This window comes from Tasmannia lanceolata, unplaced genomic scaffold (genome assembly GCF_043159265.1).
Source record: "Tasmannia lanceolata isolate RefF3 unplaced genomic scaffold, GAP_Taslan_0.1 ptg000381l, whole genome shotgun sequence".
Classification (NCBI taxonomy): Eukaryota; Viridiplantae; Streptophyta; class Magnoliopsida; order Canellales; family Winteraceae; genus Tasmannia; species Tasmannia lanceolata.
This window is the reverse complement of record NW_027519054.1, coordinates 12501-21831: the sequence shown is the minus strand read 5'-3', so window position 1 is coordinate 21831 and position 9331 is coordinate 12501. Positions and strand designations below refer to the sequence as shown.

General features: G+C 37.9%; 2 non-coding genes across 2 annotated transcripts; both read right to left on the bottom strand.

Annotated features, from left to right (window-relative positions):
• Nucleotides 1-344: 344 nt before the first annotated feature.
• On the bottom strand, nucleotides 345-418 carry TRNAW-CCA (transfer RNA tryptophan (anticodon CCA)). Its single transcript has one exon. It is a non-coding gene; the product is annotated as a tRNA-Trp (tRNA).
• A 165-nt stretch (nucleotides 419-583) lies between these two features.
• Nucleotides 584-657, bottom strand: TRNAP-UGG (transfer RNA proline (anticodon UGG)). The gene has a single exon. It is a non-coding gene; the product is annotated as a tRNA-Pro (tRNA).
• Nucleotides 658-9331: the final 8674 nt, after the last annotated feature.

Here is a 9331-nt window from a genome sequence, read left to right as displayed (position 1 = left end):
TAGTTCCTTCCCGCGTTAATTACCAATTCTTGATCATTGAGATTCATGGGTGATTCGGAGTAATATTTAGGGATAGATATTACCTCTATTTTTACCCTTTCCAACAAATTGAAATGATTGAAGTTTTTCTATTTGGAATCGTCTTAGGTCTAATTCCTATTACTTTGGCCGGATTATTCGTAACTGCATATTTACAATACAGACGCGGAGATCAGTTGGACCTTTGATTGAGTAACATCTCTTTTTTGATTGACCTCCTTCTTAAGCTGCAGGAGGTCAAATTCAGGTTGCAGTTCAAGTTAGTAAAGTTATTTTATTGTGATTCAACATTACAAAAACAGAATCACGCTCTGTAGGATTTGAACCTACGACATCGGGTTTTGGAGACCCACGTTCTACCGAACTGAACTAAGAGCGCTTTCTTATGACAGGAGATACAACTGTAAAGAAAGGGATTCTTTTTGTACCCCCAATACACCTTGCATGCATGTAGTATCATAAAATGCAAAATTATGTCCAGTCCAGTCCAATTTGAATCGATCTCAACTGATCCCTCGTTACTGCCCATAGGAGAAGTAATAGGTAGGGATGACAGGATTTGAACCCGTGACATTTTGTACCCAAAACAAACGCGCTACCAAGCTGCGCTACATCCCTTTCAATTGTTGTACAGTTTCATTGTAGGGAATCCTTGTCTTGTTTTCCACATCGTTATTTCCTAATATCTAGAGACAATTTCTCTTGCCATTTCTTCTTTTTGATTTCATATAATCAAAGAATTATATACATATGAAACCTAACGTATAAAAAAATGAATATTTATCGGTAATGCTCAGTAAGAAAGGGTCATCTTTTTCTGTTTTAGGGACAAGTAGATCTAATCCACCGGATTATTGTACATATTCATTTTCATTTTAGTTCGGGATTAGGGATTTCGTGTACAAATACAAGTGATCTTTAGCTACAGATACATCTGATCATATATGTATTCCAATAAAGAAGGAGGATTTTCAATGCGAGATATAAAAACATATCTCTCCGTGGCACCTGTGCTAACTACGCTATGGTTCGGGTCTTTAGCAGGTCTATTGATAGAGATCAATCGTTTATTCCCAGATGCGTTGACATTCCCCTTTTTTTCATTCTAGTTATTGACATGGGAAGGGGTGAAGAAGATTAGAGATACAACAAATTCTCTGTGACTAATCCACCCTTTTGAATTTTTTTTTTAAGTTGTTTAGGAAGGAAAGAGAAAGAAAAGTGGATTAAACCTCAGCGAAACTCGGGCTCAGCATAGAATTAATAGAGGGAGAACAGAAATAGAAATGTGGGTCTAGGACAGGCTGTTCAAGAGCATACAAGATAGTAAATGAAATACTGACTGGGATTAGAAATAATGGATAGTTAGAAATAATTGTATTACTTATTATTACTCTATTGATTGCAGCGAAATCTTTCATAATTGGATTTCGAGTTATCAGTTAGCAACTTCTATTTATTTTTCCTTCTTTTCGTATTCTTCGATTCAGATCGAAAATAGAAGAGTGGAGGGAATCCAAAATCCAAAGGAGGTTCATGGCCAAGGGTAAAGATGTCAGAATAAGAGTTATTTTGGAATGTACCAGTTGTGTCCGAAATGATTTAAATAAGGAATCGCGGGGCATTTCCAGATATATTACTCAAAAGAATCGACACAATACGCCTAGTCGATTGGACTTGAGAAAATTCTGTCCTTATTGTTACAAGCATACGATTCATGGGGAGATAAAGAAATAGATCGAACAGAATAGAATGTCTGTTCCACCCTTCCAAGGAACAGGACAAAATTACATATAGATAGATATATAAAATATAAACAAATCAAGTACTATTACTATTTCGGTCGGATCCGAAACCGAAATGAATGAAGAAATAAGATTTTAGAGATAAGGAATAAATCATGGATAAATCCAAGCGACCCTTTCGTAAATCCAAGCGATCTTTTCGTAGGCGTTTGCCCCCAATTGGATCGGGGGATCGAATTGATTATAGAAATATGAGTTTAATTAGTCGATTTATTAGTGAACAAGGAAAAATATTATCTAGACGAGTGAATAGATTGACCTTGAAACAACAACGATTAATTACTATTGCTATAAAACAAGCTCGTATTTTATCTTCGTTACCTTTTCTTAATAATGAGAAACAATTTGAAAGAACCGAGTCGACCCCTAGAACTGCTGGTCCTAAAACCAGAAATAAATAGGCCTACTTCTCAATTGAATCAAAACTCTAATTGGAATTCAAACTCAGATTGAGGTTTTGTTCGAAAAAGCCGAGATACTTGATTGTCGCGTCGTAAGAAAAAAAAAAAAAGAATGAATGGGGAAGAAAAAATATTTTTTTTTATTGAAAAGTGTTCGTTCATTTCTAATATTTATCATATTCATTTCTACTCTACCTTCCCGGAGTTCATTCTCCGGGGAACTCCGTTTAAATCATTTCGGTGAATTCGTTCCAGTCGCCTTATTTGATAATCTCATTTGAAATCATGTAAATGCAATTCCTATTTGATATAGCTATTTGTGCAAGTATTTTACGATTAAGAAGCAACTGCCTCTTGTACAGATCGTGCATTAATCGACTATAACTATAGGATACCCCATTTTCACGAGTTACTGCATTTATCCGAGTGATCCACAAACGACGAAAATCTCTCTTTTGCCTGCATCTATCCCGATGACTGGAAACCAAAGCTCTCATTTTCTGTTGAGTAGTAGTTCGAGTAAGTCTTGAATGAGCCCCTCGAAAGGTTGATGCAAATAAACGAATTTTTGTTCGACGTCTCCGAGCTATATATCCCCGCCTAACTCTGGTCATTGAATCAAATGAAACCTTGATGAATAACTAATTGATTTCTTTTCTTTCAGTCATTCTTTTCCCCTCCCCTAGTTTATTAGTAACAAAACGGATTCTTCCGATGTATAAAATAAAAATTCCAATGGCTTTTGCTACTATGACCTTCCCAACCACGATTTTTGATTTCTTCCAGGCATTTCACCTCGGAATAAGAAATTGTACCGATATTAGATATAAAATATCTAGTAAATAGGTAGTAATAAATAGAGAAAAATGGAGAAATAAATAAATAGTGGCTTCCATCGTTTCTATGATTACTTCTTAAACGGTGAGGTCCTCTCTATACACCGGAGCTCCTTCCCCCATTTAATCAATGTTATTAGTAACTTGTACAGTTCACACTCTTTGGCTCTACCCATAAAATTATCCAGTATATAGGTCTTTTCACAATGAGATCCATCCATACAGTGACGGCATTTAATTATGAAGGTTGGCTAGGTAGCTAACCCTGTTAGTCCGTTCTTGCAAGAGTAGAAGCATAATCTTTCTGCTTTTAAAATACTATTTTCCCCGCTTAATGGATAACCATTTGCTACCAATGGGGAATTGATTTTCATCTCAAATCGAGGTGATTGGATTTGCACCAATGGAAACCATAAATTCCATACACAATAGAGGTATATGATAGATCTTTATTTTGAGATAGTGAATGGAATGGAGTTCTTCCATTCTATCCTACTCATTGGTACTGGTCATTGATACTGGAAAAATCGTCTCATTTGTTCCAGATCATGATCTGAACGAGTCGCACATACACCCTAGTACATGTTCCTCGACGCTGAGGACATCCTCGAAGGGCAGGGGATTTCGTGACATTTTTGATTGGCTGTCTTGTGTTTCTAATAAGTTGTTTAATAGTTGGCATGCTGAATCGTATACAGAATGGGCTGGTTTAGATCGATCCTAACCGGATGATTATGAATTACTTCCATTTCATATAATATTTTACCAGGTTAAGAAGATAAAATATCAAATCACGGCTCATTCGAATTATGGTTCGAAATGGAATCAAGAATTTATGTGAAATCCCCGGTATTTTCGACCGCGACAACATCAACAATGCCATGGGCTTGGGCTTCTGTTGCTGACATAAAAACATCCCTTTCCATGTCTTCGGATATAACCCATAAAGGCTTGCCGGTTCTTTGTACATAAACCCTTGTGAGGGTTTCGCGGAGTTTCAGTAGTTCTTCCGCTTCCAGGATAAATTCTCCTGTGGGTGCCTCATAAAAAGAACTAGCAGGTTGGTGGATCATAACCCTGATGATATAACATAATGAACGGTTCCTCTATCTCGCACGATCGGTCGAAGGGAAGGGATAAAGAATAACAAGAATAAAAAGATAGAATTAGAATTGAACAACCGTACAGGCATCTTTTATGCATTGCATACGGCTCCGCAATGGAATTTCCTTTTCCCTTCCATCGAAGAAAGAGACAAATAGAATCCATCAGACCCAGATCGTTGAATGATCCATTTACCATCTTTCCTTTCGGAGGAGTCAAAAAATACTATGATGGTTCCGTTGCTTTATATATTTATCTCGTCTGTGATTCAGCAATCCCAAAGTTTCTTTATGATCCGATCAAATAAGGAAAAAATGATCTTTTTTTTTTTTCATTTTCGTACTCTTTCATAACATAAATATCGGAAAGAGGCTTCTGGTGTGAAAGCAAAAAAAAGGTTTGTGACGCTGAAATGGACCCCCGATACATAAGATCAAATCGTAAATAACCTTTGTTTCATACTACTATCTCGATATATAATCTCATGTTATGTTATGAAAAAAAAATAATAGTTTGCTCATATCGAACTCGAAGTGCCATGCTATTATTACTTATTATTCATATTCCATATGGCGAAGGCATAGTCTTCTTTTTTTTTTCTCAAATAAAAAAAAACTCATTGGCGCCAAGCGTGAGGGAATGCTAGACGTTTGGTAATTTCTCCTCCGACTAGGAGAAAAGATCCCATTGAAGCGGCTAATCCCATGCATATTGTATGTATGTCTGGTGGCACAAATTGCATAGTATCATAAATAGCTATTCCTGGTATTACCCATCCGCCGGGAGAGTTTATAAACAAATACAGATCCCTGGTATCATCCTCTATACTGAGATATACCATGAGACCAACAAGTTGATTCGAGATCTCGCTATCAACCTCTTGTCCTAAAAAAAGTAATCTTTCTCGATGAAGTCGGTTGATTAGGACAAAATTGTATCCCTTAGGAACCGCACACGCACCTTTGGATGCATACGGTTCAAAAAATCAAAATTGCGAAAAAAAAAAAAGAATTCATTGAACTTATCGAACTAACCCCTCATTGATGTATTCTTTCATCGAGATCCAAATCACGATGTAATTTTCTTGTTCCTAAATGGGCCTCTTCAATTCTTTTAGGTTTATGCTCTACTCCGGGTAAAGATCTGCCCGAATTCTATTTGCACATATAGGACAAATGATCACAGTACCGCTTCTTTTTGTTCCGACTTCTTTTTTTTTTTCAATTCGTTTTCATGTTCATGCCTTCCGCCAAATATTCGACTAATCATATTATTCCATTAATTGGTAGTTTTAGAGGTATAAATAGGGATCATTTATGATACGAGTAGTAATCATACATAGATTACCAATTTGGTATTTTTTGAACGGAGCCTGGATACTTCATTTTATTGGTCCAAGCCAACCATAAATTCTTCTAATTGAGAATATTGATCCCCAACCAACAAATAAATTGATCTAATTGCATTGCACTTCACGCTCCGAATTGAATTATTGATGGTTTAATCAATCTTTCTTGGGTGAAACAGAGGATATCTCGATCGGGGAGAGAGAACGGGGAAATCCCATATGACCCAATATGTCTGACAAGTCGCACTATACGTCAACCCAAACTGCATCTTCCTCTCCAGGACTCCGAAAAGGTACTTTTGGAACACCAATAGGCATAAAATGAAAGAAAAATTAAGTACTCTATTTCACTTTGATGTGGAAACGTAACAATGGGTTTATTGTCTTCATAATATTGTCGTTTATCGTATTTTATCCATAGATTGGAAGGTTCATGGAGAAGACGGGTTGAATAAAGGAAAATTCGTACAAATGGATCGTTCGAAGGATGAACAAGTATCTATGCATTCGCTCACAAAAATAGGATCAATCCCCCCATTGCGTATTGGTACTTATCGAGTATAGAATAGATCTGCTTCTCTTTGTTCCTACGAACAGAATTGTTAAATTATTACCAATGGAACGGAATAAATATTAACTCTTGCTTTGAGATAATCCACTGAAAAGGCGAGGTCCATAGCATCAATCAGTCTTTTCCAATGTGATAAAGTTACATAGTGTCTATTTTTTCTTTGATAAAATAAGGGGTATTTCCATGGGTTTGCCTTGGTATCGTGTTCATACCGTCGTATTGAATGATCCCGGTCGGTTACTTTCTGTCCATATAATGCATACAGCTCTAGTTTCTGGTTGGGCCGGTTCGATGGCTCTATACGAATTAGCCGTTTTTGATCCCTCTGATCCCGTCCTTGATCCAATGTGGAGACAAGGTATGTTCGTTATACCCTTCATGACTCGTTTAGGGATAACCAATTCATGGGGTGGTTGGAGTATCACAGGAGGAACTATAACGAATCCGGGTATTTGGAGTTACGAAGGTGTGGCTGGGGCACATATTGTGTTTTCTGGCTTGTGCTTCTTAGCAGCCATCTGGCATTGGGTGTATTGGGACCTAGAAATATTCTGTGATGAACGTACGGGAAAACCCTCTTTGGATTTGCCCAAGATCTTTGGAATTCATTTATTTCTCTCAGGGGTGGCTTGCTTTGGGTTTGGCGCATTTCATGTAACAGGCTTGTATGGTCCTGGAATATGGGTGTCCGATCCTTATGGTCTAACCGGAAAAGTACAATCTGTAAATCCAGCGTGGGGCGCAGAAGGTTTTGATCCTTTTGTTCCGGGAGGAATAGCCTCTCATCATATTGCAGCGGGGACATTGGGGATATTGGCGGGACTATTCCATCTTAGTGTCCGCCCGCCCCAACGTTTATACAAAGGATTACGTATGGGCAATATTGAAACTGTACTTTCTAGTAGTATCGCTGCTGTCTTTTTTGCAGCTTTCGTCGTTGCTGGAACTATGTGGTATGGTTCAGCAACTACTCCCATAGAATTATTTGGTCCCACTCGTTATCAGTGGGATCAGGGATACTTCCAGCAAGAAATATATCGAAGAGTTGGAGCCGGGCTAGCCGAAAATCTGAGTTTATCGGAAGCTTGGTCTAAAATTCCCGAAAAATTAGCTTTTTATGATTACATCGGTAATAATCCGGCGAAGGGGGGATTATTCAGAGCAGGCTCAATGGACAATGGGGATGGAATAGCTGTTGGATGGTTAGGACACCCCATCTTTAGAGATAAAGAGGGGCATGAGCTTTTTGTACGTCGTATGCCTACTTTTTTTGAAACATTTCCGGTGGTTTTGGTAGACGGAGACGGAATTGTGAGAGCGGATGTTCCTTTTAGAAGGGCAGAATCGAAGTATAGTGTCGAACAAGTAGGTGTAACTGTTGAGTTCTATGGTGGCGAACTCAATGGGGTCAGTTATGGCGATCCTGCTACTGTGAAAAAATATGCTAGACGTGCCCAATTGGGTGAAATTTTTGAATTAGATCGTGCTACTTTGAAATCCGATGGTGTTTTTCGTAGCAGTCCAAGGGGTTGGTTTACTTTTGGACATGCTACGTTTGCTTTGCTCTTCTTTTTCGGACACATTTGGCATGGGGCTAGAACCTTGTTCAGAGATGTTTTTGCTGGTATTGACCCTGATTTGGATGCTCAAGTGGAATTTGGAACATTCCAAAAACTTGGAGATCCAACTACAAGGCGACAAGTAGTCTGATACAACATTACTCTAGCGTCTTTTGCCTCTATTTGATTTTTTTTTGATTTGACATAAGGTTAGGGTACCGTAGAAATCTTGATTTTAATCATCGCCTTTTCTTTGACTCTTGCCCTTTCTTTACTTTATCTGGGAAATGTTCCCAAATGCACAGGTGTGGAAGCTATAATTGTAAACCACGATCGAATCCATGGAAGCATTGGTTTATACATTCCTGTTAGTCTCGACTCTAGGGATAATTTTTTTCGCTATCTTTTTTCGAGAACCACCTAAGGTTCCGACAAAAAGGATGAAATGATTTTTTATTATCTCAATTGAAGTAATGAGCCTCCCAATACAATATGGGAGGTTCATTATTTCAACTAGTCCCCGTGCTCCTCGAATGGATCTCTTAGTTGTTGAGAGGGTTGCCCAAAAGCGGTATATAAGGCGTACCCAGTAAAGCTTACAAGTGAACCAGATATGGAGATGGCGACTAGGGTTGCTGTTTCCATTATTAGATAATTTCAAGACCACGACGGATCTACGCTACGAGAAGATCGTTTATTTACAACGGAATAGTATACAAAGTCAACAGATCTCAACCAATGCAATAGGATTTATGGCTACACAAACCATTGAGGGTAGTTCTAGATCTAGGCCAAGACGAACTATTACAGGGAATTTATTGAAACCATTGAATTCGGAATATGGTAAAGTAGCCCCTGGATGGGGAACTACTCCTTTGATGGGTGTCGCAATGGCTCTGTTTGCGATATTCCTATCTATTATTTTGGAGATTTATAATTCTTCCGTTTTACTGGATGGAATTTCAATGAGTTAGGTCCATAAGAACCATGAAGTCCTAGTTTTCAATCAAAAATGAATTACTTAGGGATCAGATTTCTAGGCTATTCCGGTAGTTCGACCGTGGAATTCCGTTGTTTCGGTATTTCCGGAATATGAGTGTGTGACTTGTTATAATTGATCCTATTGATAGTACAGAGAATGGGTCTGTCATCTCGATCGAGATGGTTCTGCCTCGTCAGATATTCATTCTAGTATCTGAAGCACGGAATATAATCAAGAAATATTTGAACTATGATTCATACCTACTATTCAGACCTCGCGACCGGACTCCAAAAAATGAGAGGTATTTCATAAATTGAACGATTTTTCTTCCTTCAGAATCATGCTTTTTTGACCGAAGGACAAATGTTTCTCTGGATTTTTAGTCATTACATCCATTCATTGAATAAGTGATGATCAAATGGTTCTTACTCAGAGAACCTTTGGGCTTAGCTTGGGGGCTTTATTGAATCATCGTGGTTCTAGTATGAATCTGAGGTTTCAATCGATTCATAGGGTCTCAACAAGAGAATTCCTATCAATAGGAAACAAAACAATAGTAAATCCGCATTACGCACAAACAAAAACAAGAAATCAAATAACAAATAAATAAAATAGGGGAAGAGAAGATTCAAGAGGCCTATAACGATCACCATAAAGACAGATGAGCCAACTTGATATTTTGGCAT